This window comes from Anabrus simplex, chromosome X, assembly GCF_040414725.1.
Source record: "Anabrus simplex isolate iqAnaSimp1 chromosome X, ASM4041472v1, whole genome shotgun sequence".
Lineage (NCBI taxonomy): Eukaryota > Metazoa > Arthropoda > Insecta > Orthoptera > Tettigoniidae > Anabrus > Anabrus simplex.
The window spans coordinates 33167630-33181559 of NC_090279.1; positions in this window are offsets into that span (position 1 = coordinate 33167630).

Here is a 13930-nt window from a genome sequence, read left to right on the forward strand (position 1 = left end):
TAAAATCCGTGGACTATATGTTAAACGTCCTTTCATTATAAAAAATATTTTCTTATGTACATAATTTCACCTAGTCTTCAAATAACGGAGATTTAATTTTTAATACATCGAGTTGAGCCTCTATGGACTATGTGGTAACAACCAACTTCATTTTAGTGTCTAGATCTTGTTCGTGTTCCGGCTTTCAATTCCTGCCAGTATCTTCTGAACCCAGCGACCAGTGCCTGTTTATGATCTTTAGACAAAGGTCCTTTCCGTCTTTTGGAAGTTGATAGTTGTTCACCAATCTTCTGAAAGCGTTCCTGTCATGAATTTCTTGGTCTGAAATACCAATCTGCCTCAGATCTTTTCCGCATTCCTGGAACCATCTCGGCCATGTTGCCTTCCATAATCTTTTTGTTAGTCGATCAAGATATGACCAAAAATAATAGCCGTCTCTTCTTAATTGTCTTGCTGTACAAATCCACATTTGGTCTCATTCGCCGTTGTCCGTTAACCCACATATTACCTAGGATTTTTCTAAGTATCCTACGCTCTCTTTTTTCCAGCCGGTCAGCATGGCCTCTACTATTTAATGTCGAAGTTTCAGACGCATGTAATCCCTCAGGCTTTAAACGGAGATTATTACTATTTTTGTGGGTCACATGCTCTGCACTGCGTGACCGTGGCAACGTCTCTGACTGCTTACTAGCAGGGAAGTAATATATTGCTATTTTGTCACAATTCCTGTAAACTCGTGGTTGTTTGTTGGGTGGAAAGCAACAGAGACTTCAACTACTCAACACCTCAGTAGTTTGGGTCGAATGGAAATTACTTTAACACATTACAGGAAAACACAGTTACAAAAACGTAGTCACCTCGAACCAAGATGAAGGGGAGCTCGAGAGAGTAACTCACTCGCTATCCCCCATTTACAGCTAAAGATTTTATGAAGTTTTTACATTAGTCAAGAGAAAAGTTACATTTTAGAAAAGTACTGTTACATAATTAAAGATTCGGACCTTCCCCTCGAATAAAGCTGCGGAGGTAGCAAGAAAGAATGAAGTTATGTGGCCATTACCTTATAGATGTTCTGCTGACCGAAGAAAGAGGCGCCCGCCTTTTGCCTTAACACACACACAGAAAGACGATGATCAATTGACAAGGAAACATGAAAAGCCGCAGTTTATACACCGTCTGGGAAGGTTCGAGATCATTCAAGACTAATCAGGACACATTGTCTTAATTTTTATTGGCAGATTCAAAGTGAACAAGATATGCGGGATTGCTTGAAAATTAATTACCAAAATTCGTGATTGGTTAGATTCAAAACTGGCGGAAAGAAAAGGAAGTATTGCCAACCCTAAAATAAATGAACATAGATCAGTTATGGAAAACCTAGGAATATGAAACTTCTTTAAGTTAGAACTTCTCCCACCTTGAACCAGAGTGCATGATCATAGTTTTTAGTAGTGTCATCTGTAGAAAAAATGTCCAAACTTCTTGATGTATAGTACACAAAACAAGGAGAAATTCAGTCAGTTTAGGAAACTTCACAATAACCCAATTCCGCAATATCTTAGTAGTGACACCTTCTAATTAAAGTTCCAAGTTCTTGTAGTATCAGTTTCACGTCTTGATCGATGGAGGAGTTTATTAGGGCGGTTATGTTAAATGAGCGGATTTGACGTGTACCTCCCGGTACATCCCCCTGTGGGTGGAGGGGTAGAATAACACCCACGGTATCCCCTGCCTGTCGTAAGAGGCGACTAAAAGGGGACCAAGGGGCTCTGAAATTTGGAGCGTGGGTTGGCGACCACGGGGCTTTTAGCTAAGTCATGGAATTGCTTCCACTTACTTGTGCCAGACAGACAGAGGTAGAGAAGTTCAATATCCTACGTGAAGATGATAAGTCAAAGGTCTTCACAGCGATGCATGAACATAATGAAATGTTATCTATAGACATACCCGTCGTAAATGCCAAAGCAGACCAGGTAGCCGAAGACGTCAAGGTAACTGTAGACCAGCGCATTGAAGCCATTAATCCAGATGAACAAAGAGGATATAAGAAAATTAGGTACAACTCAGGAAGAAACGGCTAGGAGTATTGAGGAGGTACAAGCAGATATTGAAGAACTGGGAAAGGATCTAGGCGATACGAGGGTAGACTTATCCAAACAACTTAAAGATACCCAAGATAAGGTCATAACCCTGAATGATGAGCTGTCATCCGTTCACGAGGAGACCGGTAAGATGTCTTCAAATTTCGACTTGCTTAAGGGGGAAGTTAGTGAGCAATATCATAGGAGTCCAAGCCAAGATAGAGGAAGTGGTTAATAAATCTCACCGCACCTCAGATATGTCGTTCAGTTGTCCTAGCAATATTAGCAGTCCCATACATCTTACAGGGAACGGACACTTTGACAATTCTACGCATTCTCAGGGGCAAAACGTCACGAACGTCATAAACATGATTCGACTTAAGGAAGATCAGCCTAAGAAATTCGATGGCAGTGGTACCCAGACGCCAAAGGGTTTTCTTAGAGAGATATCCGAGATAATAGGATACCTGAAGAGAGGCAACTAAGGACGGTAGAACGGTACTTAGACGGAGTTGCTTCACTTTGGTTCAAAGGTCTCCGATATAGCTTCGACACATTCGAGGAATTTCAGACATCATTTTTGGGGAAATTTTGGAATTCTGAGATTTAGCAGAACCTAAGGCTAGAATTATATAGTCGCCGGTATAATACCGCGGGACAGCCTAAATTCTCATTATACGTCACAGAACAATTGGTTAAGTTCAAGGAACTGGAATCAGCCCCAAGTCGGCAAGAACTGGTTCAGGCTATCCAGAAACAGTTCCCACCGAATGTTCAGAGGATATTAATTGCTGTGAAGGTCGAAACCCCTATGCAGGCGGAATTGATATTGCGACAACTGAACAATACCCATTCGCATCAATCAGCACGACGAATAGTCAGGCATTCGGAGCACCAGATGAATGTCGTGAATCACAGCCAAGAGAGTGCGCCAGATAGAGAACTTTCACGAGCACCTAGATACGAGAATGACGGGCGACGGTAAGACACTAGGCCAAACCAAGGTAGAAAGAACTGGGAACAGCCTAGATACCATCATGAAGAGTGGGACAGACGCCGAGAACAGTGGAGAAGGAACCAGGGTCAATACCAGGGGAACTCTGATCCAAGACGAAGGAACGAACGCGGGAATGAAGGCAACAGAAGATGGAACGGTTATGAAAATTCCAGACGTTCTGACCGTTGGCACGGGCCTGAAGAGAGAAAAAGAGAAGGGGACCAGCATCTGAGAGAACTGAGATCAGGTACCGGACACGACAAATGGAAGGACAGTATCCAACGAGGGGAAGCAAGTACTGACTGTGTTGGAACGCAAGACATGTCCCATACAGGAGCTATACCAAGGACATACAAGGAAGACAGGGATTTGAACCCAGAAGCATTGCATTTTGATGTGAATGCAAGTTCGTCGAGAGGTTGGAAGGACAAACCACCTAACTTCCAATAAGTCAACTACAATTCACTGGAGATAGACCCCGCAACCCCGAACTCTCCATGTAACCAAGAACTACCAGGAAGCTGAAGGCATCGTACACGAGGAGATGAGCAACTGCATAAGAGAGAAGAAAGGAATTGATGTTCAAAGGTCATGTTTCATCAGACGTCGAAATTAGAAATTTCACCATCTGGATTGTTTTAAAGGAAATTCCTTGTCACTGTGCGAAAGGAATTCGTTGTCTTGGGGGAAATATGAACCCATGACTTATGTGCCCTAAGAATATTATGTATTAAATTGTCAATTGGAATAAGAAGTTCGATTCTTGATAGCACGGAATTGACACGCGGCGAGGGGGTGGCTGCCTTCTGTCCCACGCTCTGGGATACATGACGTCATTCGCACGTGTCGACGGCGGAAGAATCTTAAGTCATTTTGTTGGCTATTTCAGAAGAGCGCGTGTGTATGGCGTGCCCATGCCAAGTCTAAAATATAGTGCCTATCAACTGAGGTCATTTATCCAGCTAATTGAACACGTATAAATTTTAAATGTCCATGAACACTACCGCCGGAAATGTAGAAAGTATGTAGTCACCTTCAGAACTCTTGTAATTACAGTTTAGTTAAGTCAGAAAAGTTAGAGAAATATTCTTGGCGGCAAAAGGGAGATGCCCGGAGAGAGGGGGAAGTTTCTATAAATAGGAAGTGACGCCATGACCAAGCCCCCTGCATTTTGTATCACGAGGCTGAAGACAGAGGATTGAGCTGCTCTGTAAAAATCGAACGACAAAGTAGACTAAGTCCAACCAACGGATTTTAGCCGAATGTGGCTGGGGTCTTGACTCCATGTGGAGATAGTTTTCATGAGTGGAAATAATTGTACCACATAGGACGGTCAAGGTACCGAATAAATTTTTAGTGGATAAAGAAAGTAATTCGTGTGCGCAAATAATTACAGTCCATCGTGTGCGCTCGACAAGAACAAGTGAAGAGCATTTTCATTTTTTATGCTTTATTTCCAGGAAACCGGAAGAATAATATGATCTGTACAGCCGAAAATGAAAAAATGGCTAAATAAAAATGCCAGGGTCACAGGTGAGCCCAATGATGAACGATGGCGTAACTTAAGGTATGTGACTTACCATTTTACCACCTATGTTTCATGATGTCTAAAATATGTGTAATTGCAGGGAGTATATACGACGCAGTTGGTCGCCCCTATGTGGTTTATGTAAATGTCAGAATACAACGGAAAAAGGGTCATTTGTTTTATTTTCCACTTGGATAAATTTTTGAAGTCTTGCGAGTGCCGTATGATGTTGTAAAAAGTTATTAAATAGGGTTTCGAAGTGATATCACGTCCAATGTAGATCGTCATTTCCGTGTGTTTAGTGCCTATATTTGTGACGTCAAATTAAGATGTTCATTCTACGTAAAAAATTTCTGTCTGAATTTTTGACGTAAATAATATAAGAAATCCATAGTTACCCATTTTCAATCGAGTGGAAGCGCGCTGTCGGGTGAGAGTATAGTGTGATGAATTTGGTCACGGAGTGAAACGTTTTTCTACGCCCATTTAAACTGTGTCTAACTGACAAAAAAGATTTAGTAGAATTTTTCAGTCATTTTCGTGAAAATCCAGTTATTAAAATGCGATGTCATTTTATGCAAAGTTGTTCAGTATTAAAGCACGGTGCGTTATTAGACGTCGTGGATTCTAGTAAGGATTTTATTCCAGTTCTTTTGTCAGTGATAGTCGTGAGTTTGGGAAACAGAGGTTAATTTTGTCGTGTGAGTCGAGATGAGATTGGTGAATCAGGTTGGAGACCTGTCAATGAAGCCGGGACTTGTGGAAGCCCGAGGAATATTTTGTATAATGTTTGGGGATGGAAAGTAGAAGTAGGGAATCCGTGGCGGTATTAGTTAGCGATGTGTATAATTATTGTGGGCATTTTGAAGTATAATGTATGTGCATTTTGTTGGTTAGAATATCGTATTTGTGTAATTATGTCGGCAGAGTTTAAAGGTTGCATTCTGAGAGGCCAGTCAGGTAGAACGAACAGATGTCTCATATCACTGCCAAGCGGGCTTGGGGCGAAATGCCGTCAGCTGATAGGGGTTCACCGCCGGGATAACGGGACAGGCAGAGTGTGTTACGCATTGAATTGAGATTGCATTTCTCGGCAGGGTATAACGTTAAATGTTTGTTTTAGTTGAAATTTTCATCCGGGAATAACGTGTGTAATTTTGTTATAATACTGTACATTTGTTTAATTGAGAAAGCAATCTGCATTTGAGACCACGAACTTAGAGTATAATGAACAAGATTAGCCAAATTCGGGGTTATCCAAAATATAGAGCGATGGTAGTGAGGTGTGCGCAAACTTTATAAAATGTTATGACGAGACATGACATCGTAATTGGCTTACATTATACGGTGAATTACTTTGGATTGTACGTAAATTATTAGGGTTATCCAAGTGTTAATAATGACTAGGGTTAGATTAGATTTAAAGTGTGAGGTCATGAAACAAGATATAAACTGGACATGACTGATGTAATAGTTCTTTTCCAGCTATCGGAATCAACAGATAAACATCACAGGATTAAAAATTTTACGTCACAATTGCGTAAAATTAATGGTGTCCAGTGGACACAATTGAGTTAAATGATACCGTTGATATAGCAGAAATGCTTCATGAAATACTTGAATAAAGAGGAACATTTTTAAACAAACCTTTCATTTGAGTAGATGGATTAGAATTACTGAACTCTAACTTTACCTCAGCAAGTGACGAAGAACCCGATACGACCCAGGAGACAGATCTCATGAACTTTGCTGATAGATAAGAAAGGTAGGTATCCTTCGGTATGGACCAAAAGTGTTCAGTTTTGGAGGACAAACGGCCAACAGGAGTGAGTGAAACGTGTGTGTATTGTCGCTCAGCAATTAACGAGAATTATAGACGGTCAAAATATCTTAAACGAGGTAAGGCAAAATACAAGGTAACACGAAAGGAGCATATTGCAAATATAAAGAATCAATTAATCGTAAATAACAGTATATAAAGTTAAATTCAAGATCAATGTCTAAAAACGGCCGAGGTGAAATTAGTGAGGTTAAGTAAGACGAGGAACAGGTCACCCACCTGAAGAGAAAACATTAGTGAATCACTCGGAGAAGAAACAAACAGATCGCCCACCTAAAGAGAAAACTTGAGTGATTTACCCGGGAAAATCTCATAAGTGTTTCGAGGGCAGTGGAAGATTCTAATCCACACCGGAAAGAGAAATCGTAGTTGCACGTAGTGACTGACACGAGTAAGAGACCGCATACATGCAGCGAGTGTGGAGGAAAGTTAGACGCACACCGGAAAAAGAAAGTATGTGTGCTGCTATCGTATAAACCGACCCTGAACCATGCTTACCACATGTTCCACGATTTGTCATTTAATTATGCAAATGGCTTCTTTCAGTTTTGACTTTCAATGTTTACATGTGTCAGTCTAATGACGTCCAGTAGTGAGCAGCACACCTTATGTTTTTATCTGTGAGGTCGTTCGTTTTGCTGGAGTGATAATTTTTACTCTGTGCAGTTCTTCTGCTGTTCTATGTGTGGCGGATACTAACAATGGCTGCCGCTATGTTTGGTGTGGCATTTTTATGCTTTAAATATTCATTCAATGTGTTCAAGCCTGGACCTTTCACGCTAACTGCTATTCGATTTTACCATTGATAATCACAATATATGATAGTTTGGTTTATATTTAAATTTGGTGACGAGTTATTCCCGTATGTTACGGTCGATGGCATACATCTTTCCGCCCCGTCGTACGATGTGCTTTGAATGAATGTGTTTGTGGTCTTGTAGTGATAATTGAACAAGGGTCTCTCTGGTTATGATTTGGTGCACTGCGTGCTTTAAAACTGCGTGATCCTCATGGTGTGCCCCTTGTCTCGACCGCAGGAGATACCAATCCAGGTTGTACAAGGCGCAACATACCAGTGACGTGAATAAAGTTATGTTCAATTCTGACCTTATGTGTAATTGCACGCAAACATTTGAGTACGTGAGACCCGCTGGTAATGACCGTGGAGTCATAATTTATGGTTTGTATTTGACTACGACATCTGAACGGCCGTTCGTGTTTTATTTTCCCGATACCCTCATTGTGTGTGCGTGAATGTGGTATGCATGTGAGTTTGGATGTGTGGGGGAGAAAAGGATGATATGTCGAACGACCTGTTGTATTTATCTTTCAAGTTCTGTGCCTTGTGTTGTTCTCAGCGCAGAGCTATTTATTTATTTATTATTCATGGCTGATGCCATGTTGGTTTCATATTTGCGCATGGTAGTACCTATTGTATTCTTTGGATCAGTCTTGCGTTTGATTGGTCCATGGAGGCTGTGCTCAGTCTCATCTGTCGTTATTCTTATCTGCCTTTTGTTCTCCGGCACGGCTTATTGTTGTGCTACCGTTACACATAGTTAGTTGCCTGATGTAATATGTGGTGCAGTGCCTTGTACACCATCATTTCTCTATACTTCTCCTGCACCACCTTCCAGCATAAAATTCAGCCTTAAATAATCACTTCAAAAATACCCATCCCTTACCATTACGACCACCCCTACATAATAAACGACATATAAACAAACAAATGGCCCACGGTCAATTCCCTCGAGGAACCGTTAGCCCTAGAAAGAAATAAAAGGCCAGCGCATACTTAAAAATAAACATAGAATACCACACATGCAATCCCGGAGCAAGACTACACCTTCTATCCAACTGTCCTTGTCGATACAGCACATTCCATCACCGCCATTGTTCTTCTGCTTGACCTACTCCGGATTGCTGAGCCCAGACAACCTTACCTCACCCGCCGTGTCTGTGTTTACATTTTTCCTCTCCTGTTGCAACTTCATCCTTGCTTAACCATGCTTGATCTAATTCAAATACCAATCCATACTCAACATTAAATTTGCCATCTCGTCCACAAAACCACAATTTCCCAACTCTCACAAATACATATAGACCCCTATGTACTACTTCTCTAAAATACCATAAAGTTAAAAGATATACCTCTACCATCTATACTCGATCTCCACATTATAGCAATAAATACACCACACACCACTCCATCTCCACAATTCCGCCACAAATTAACATCTTACCCCTATTTCCAATACCTACACATCAATAAATCCTACAATAACAATACATATACAACCTCTTGCTCTTAAATTCCAAACCAACACATCTACCATCACTCTACCAACATCCACTTATGACTTCATTCCTTACTAACAATTTACTCGTAATTCAACACCCACACATCGTTAACTCATCACTCTCACACTCCCATCTTCATTCACTCATACCAAGCTCTCTTATACCATCACTTCTCCATCATCACATTTCAACCTCCACAATCATGACTCTGCTCCCTCTCCACACTCACATATTTAATCAATAAATAGCCCTCCACAAACTACACATTATACAACCAATGTCAGCTTCTGACATCACTATTCAAAACTCTAATGTTTTTTACTTCGCGTAATAACACCCCCTTCATTTCCACCTGTACCCCACATGTCTGTCAATTTTTATTCCTTCCTGCTTCTCTACCACCTCTCTTGGCCGCCATTTCATCACTATCCTCACTCTGTTGACCTCCTTTGCCACCAACTTCAGCTCCCTTCAGCTCCCTTAATCTTATACTCCTCCCTCTGCTCCTACTCAGGTCAAGACTCCCCCAAGTTGTCTCTGACCTTGCCTTTTCCCCCTGCGCTTCCCTTACTACACTGCCTTCACTTTCCTGCCTTTCCTCTTCACTGTTTCCGGTCACATTTTCACTTGGTACCTCTCCCTGCCTCTGTTTACACAGTACACTGTTACTTTTGGTATTTTGCCTCTCTTCCCCACAGATCGCAGCACTTCTCTCTTTTTCTTCGTCTTGTTTTATCTTCCAATCTAAGTCCAGCAAACTATTCACAGTCCAGATTCTCTTCCAGTTGCTGCCTGACACCACCAGTTCTTGTCCTTTGATAGTTGCTCTCAGCCCCTGATTTATAGCTAGAATCCTGTGCTTTCTACGTATGTTTTTGTTCCTAATCGCCTCCCTTCCCACGTCTCTCATAATCCATATTTTTCCTCTGCACATTACCCGCATTGCCTATCACAGCATCAGCCATCAGCGTAGAAAATAGTTGAACTTTGATCGGCCTGTTGCCCCTAATTCTTCCCACACTCTGCACATCGTCTATGTCCACTTCACTAAAATTAACTTTCAATTTCCCCTGTATTAAGTCCACTAGTTTATAGGTTGTAAGCACTCTGTCTTCTCTCTGCTCCTCCGGCATACCATATATAAATAGGCACTTCTTCCTTCGATTTAAAGTGTTAACCTCCACTTCTGCTTTCAGTTTCTGCGTCTCCTCTTCTAATCGTCCTATTTTTTCTCTCAATGTGGCCACTTCTTCGGCGTTACTCCTCACTTGAGATGTTATATCGTCAGTCCTTTACCGTTACCATACCTTCGTTTTCTCAAACTCCCTAGTTTGTTCTTGAATCATATTTTTCAGTTGCTCAAAGGGGCAGGCTTCTTCAACCACTTCTTTTACTAGACTTCTGAATATTTCAAAGTCTACCCATTCCTCGTTTCTACTAGATGTCGCACCTGGGTCTAGCTCGACCCCCCAATCCATAGCAACATCATAACCACCGCCGCTGAAAGCAATAATTCTCCTTTAATCTCCATTTCCATTTTACACCCACCTGATTTCACTTCTTCTTTCTTCTTTCTCCCCTGCCATTTTCCTATAGTAGCTCTATATTTTTCCACACCAATCATTGTCGATGCAACTCCACACAACCTTCCAGCACTCAGCACTCTCTCTCCCTACTCCCACTCCCGGGACCCACCACACTATACGTCCGCGCTCGACCGTGGCTTAAGCTGAACTGACATTCTTTATATAAATATAAACATATATTTCCAATAAAGCTTAAAAATAAATTAATTGAGGCTCTTGTAAAGCCACATTTTGACTAGTGTGATGTTGTTTTCAATGACGTGAGGCCGCAATTTTCCCTAAGGTACAGCGCGCTCAAAATGAATGTGTGAGATATATATGCAATTTAAGGAATGACTACGTGTCACCATGTTTCCTCAAATTAGAGTGGTCGCGACTCCATGTTCGTCGTAACCATCATACTTTGTCTCTCCTCCATCTTCCCCATCTTACCTTTTTTCGCGTTTCCATTACGTCTCAAATATTCATGACAGACATACAAGGGCTCAAACATCCAACCTGCTCATCATCCCTCACCATCGAACTGCCGCATATAACAGCTCATTTTCGGTGTTTGCCGCAAGAGAATGGAATCGTTTACCGGACGACGTCAGAGGAATAAAAACTACAATGTCATTTAAAAGAGCGTTAAGGGGTACAGCAGGATGCGAGTGACCTGTGCATTTCTGGCCCTTCAGTGATCGTGCTACTGCAATATCATTACTATCTATTATTATTATTATTATTATTATTATTATTATTATTATTATTATTATTATTATTATTATTGCTGCTGTTGTATGTACGTCTCACTGTGGTGGAATTTTATTTCAGTTATATTTTGATTGTGTTTAAATTGTGTCTTTTAGTATTAATTACGGTAGTATTACTTATGACTTTAATGTATACTAATTGGTTTAATATAAGAGAAGGCCAAATGGCCTTAACTACGCCAATAAAGACATTTATCTATCTATCTATCTATCTATCTATCTATCTATCTATCATTCACGCCAAATCAGTACCAAATTTCGTTTAGACTCAACTGCTCTGTATGTACATAGATCAAAATAATTAACACGAGTCTAAAGCAGAGGTGGCAAACGTGTGCATGCGCAGTCTCGGATAAAACATATTCAATATTCACAATAGAACATTCGCGAACTGAGTACACGTATGTAACGTTTGGCTAGGTTTGAATAGTTAACATCAAAACTTAACAAAGAGACTAAGTGTCTAAAGTAAGATTTTGAGATGTTACTTTAAAGTATTGTTTTACTATGCTTTGAATATGTTTTCCAACAGGCTGAATGCCAGCTACATTCTTGCTGTATTCCATACATATTTCAAGAGTATTTAAAAATACTGCGTGAGTCTTCTGCAACTTCGACCACCCTTCAGACGTCAAGAGCACGGAGGATTCTGTTACGTGTGGTGTGTGTGTTGGGGACAGCAAAAACACCCAGTCCCGGAGCCAACGAAATTAACCATTTAAGGTTCAAATCTCCGACTCAGCCGGGAATCGAACACGGAAACCTCTGGAACAATGGCCAGCACGCTAACCATTTAATAATACAGCCACCCCCTGCGGGTGGGGGACGCACATGTAGAATACACCCGCGGTATCCCCTGCCTGTCGTAAGAGGCTGTCGTGTCCTCCCAGGGACTTGAACCCAGGACTGCTATTCCCTCCGAGGATCGAACCCAGGGAACGTAGGAGGAATAGCCGTACCTGATGTATTAGGAATTAGCCTGTCATAAGAGGCTAGGAGTCAGGTATAAGCATACCTAATGGGCGTACCTGATAATAATTAAAAGATGTAAAATAATTATATTCATGGAACTGAATAGTCAGTTAAGAGTGGAAATCATGTTTCGTACATGTTAGGAAATCTTGAGTAGCAGAGAAGTTTGTCATACAGGAAGTGACTCATGTTGACAGGGCATGGTTCAGCAGCATAGACGCAGTAGGAATATACTAGAAAGGTCTCTTGGATACAGGCCTCTGATTGGCCAGAATCACGGAAGGTGAGGCAGTCACGTACGCAGGTTACGACAAACTTCGAGAACATTGGGCGTTGGCCCCGGAGGCTATATAAGGGCAAGGAAGCCATTATTCAGGGCTTCTACCATTCACTTCGCGGACCAGTTGTCAGCAGAATCCCTGCCGGTCGGTAGGACGATTACGCAATCAGTAATAATAATAATAAGTATTATATACTTCAACGGACGACTAGTAGACAGACTTCTCGCTCAAGACTTGCCAACATAAGTCTTTATTTTATATTGTACATAGTGTACATATTGTAGTCAACCTTCAGTATCAGAATATATTAACTTCGTGGGAATCCACTTCGTCTTCCTCCTGATCTGCACCTTAGTTGAAACTTCCCAACCTATACGTTCCAACCGCTCGGGAACGATCCAAACAACCTTCCAACCAATCTGACTTTTCCTAAGAGCTCACCTATAAGCTCTAATCCTGTCTGTCACGACAGAAGACAAAAATTTTTTGGTGTGCAGCTGTGAGGTGGGAAGCAGACAACCTCAGCAGAGAAGGAGACGATTTATTTGAAAGCCCCGAAGAAGAGGCTTAGCTCAAGAAAGAAGTCACGGCCCAGCAGAGTTCCCGTTCCAGTGAGAGGTGGCAGCAGCACGACAGCAGCCTACTGAGCCAGCTCAACGCGTGGTAGCAGACAGCGTCCAGAGACCGAGGATCCAGCCCATCTTCAGCACCGATCAACCTTAAGGGTGAGTGCTTATAATTTTCTCTTCTATAATGGCAGAGTCAAATGTAACGGGTAACCTGGTAGATAATGTCAGTGACGCAGGTTCGGATACGGGTAGTGTGCATGCAGAGGAACGATTGTTTATATCGGCATCAGAAGGCCATAAGTTAATAGGTCATGAATTTGACGGCAGTAAGCCGGAACGCCTCCGCGAATTTATTGCAAATGTAGAAGCCGCACATTGCATGGTAAGACCTAATGAGAAAGGATTATTCTTTAAATACATCCTAACGAAAATAACGGGTCCAGCTCGCGAGAAGTTACTATCACGGGGGGATATCATAAATTGGAGGAACGCAAAGAACGCGTTATGGGAATACTATGGCAAACAAGGTACGTTTGAACTATATTTGTGCAAACTATTTCAGTCCAAGCAAGGGACTAAGAATTCCGTAGCGGAATGGGCTCACGAGGTCGAGGAAATAGTAGTCATGTTCAGAAACGCGATCTTAGAGGAAGAACCGATAGAAGGCCGCGAATATCAGCGCCGAATTATAGTTAAAATAGCAATAGCCGGTTTCACTCAAGGGCTCCGAAATAGGAGGATCCAGCACAAGGTGCAAGACAGAGATCCTAGAACATTCGAAGAGGCTGTAAGTACAGCCAGGCAGGAAGAGGCATTACTGCTCTCTCAGGAAGAGCGTGAAGCCCTGTACAAGCCACAACCGGTTAGAACCCCTCGTAAGGAAGGTTGGCAGGTAGTGCCTACAAGGGGCAGCTTTAAGGGCAATTTAGGGCGACGTCAGGCAACGGGAAATAAGCAAAGCAAATCCCGAAACGTATTGGTAACTTGCTTCAACTGTAAGCAAGAGGGCCATATCGCAAAAGA